Source organism: Suncus etruscus, chromosome X (assembly GCF_024139225.1).
Source record: "Suncus etruscus isolate mSunEtr1 chromosome X, mSunEtr1.pri.cur, whole genome shotgun sequence".
NCBI lineage: Eukaryota > Metazoa > Chordata > Mammalia > Eulipotyphla > Soricidae > Suncus > Suncus etruscus.
In genome coordinates this window covers 61,693,358-61,694,609 of record NC_064868.1, presented here as the reverse complement: position 1 = coordinate 61,694,609, position 1,252 = coordinate 61,693,358, and the positions used below count along the sequence as shown (strand labels likewise).

The following is a 1,252-nucleotide window of genomic DNA, read 5'->3' as shown; positions in this document are numbered from 1 at the left end:
AATAAACACTCTAAGAGGCATTATTATAGAGATATTAAACATACAAAGGAAATATAGGCATCCCAATTAACTCTTTTGAGATATTCTTGTAGGGGGTGAAATCCAAGGCACTTTTTCATCACACAGCATGATCTTGTTGTGTTTGAGAAATGATTTGCAGCATTAAGGGATCGGGTAGTGTCCTTGAGCTGGGGTGTCCTTCTGAAGTTGAATCCAGTACCATTCAACAGTCTACATTTGGCAGAGTGACAAGGGCCACATAGCATGACTGAGCAGTTGTGTTGGTTGTAGTTTCTTGCCAGGGCATGAGATGTGGAAGGGACTCCAATGATTCTTGTGTTGTTTCTGTTGAACTTGTCAAGGACTTCTATTTTCATCTGTTCATGTTCTTTGAGTATTTTACATTGTTTGAACCTTTGCTTTAAAGTTCTTTTCCAGTCTCTTCTACTGTATGGAGTTGGTCTGCATATCATCTTCCAGCTCGCTGATTCTGTCCTCAGCTACTGTTACTCTCTTGGAGAAGCTTTCCACTGAGTTTTTTATTTCATCTACCTTTGGTAGGGTCTTTAGTGGTTTCTAAATATAGTATTATGTCATCTGCAAACAGTGAGAGCTTACTTCTTCCTTTCCTATCTAGATATACTTGATATCTTTTTCTTGCCTAATCGCTATAGCAAGTACTTCCAATACTATGTTGAGTAAGATTTGTGAGAGAGGACAGCCTTGTCTCATACCAGAACTTAGAGAAAATGCTTTTAGTTTCTATCCATTGAGGAAAATTTTTTGTCATTGGTTTGTGGTAGATGGCCTTAACTATATTTTTTTCTTTTTTTTTAATTTTTAATTTACTTCTCAGGGGAGAGCGTGCACGCAGTCCCCCACTACCATAAATTATGCAGTCGAGTTTCCCACATTTGGGGAAATCACAGGGGTCAGCACACCCAGAGTGCAATGGGCGAGCCTCACTCTGGGGAAACCACCTTCGTGATCATGGAATCGACCCTGCCAGGTAAGTATGGTCTTAACTATATTGAGAAAGGTTTCTTTCATTCCCATCTTGCTGAGAGTTTTTAATCAAGAATGGGTGTTCAACCTTATCAAATGCCTTTTCTGCATATATTGATATGATCATGTGGTTTTTATTTTTCTTATTGTTGATGTTGTGTATTATATTGATAGATTTACGGTTGTTAAACCATCCTTGCATTCCTTGGATGAAACCTACCTGATCGTAGTGAATGACCTTCCTGAT

At 38.7% G+C, this 1,252-nt stretch overlaps 1 non-coding gene across 1 annotated transcript; it reads right to left on the bottom strand.

Moving 5' to 3' along the window:
• Positions 1–853: 853 nt before the first annotated feature.
• Positions 854–1,017, bottom strand: LOC125999845 (U1 spliceosomal RNA). The gene has a single exon (XR_007492309.1). It is a non-coding gene; the product is annotated as a U1 spliceosomal RNA (small nuclear RNA).
• Positions 1,018–1,252: the final 235 nt, after the last annotated feature.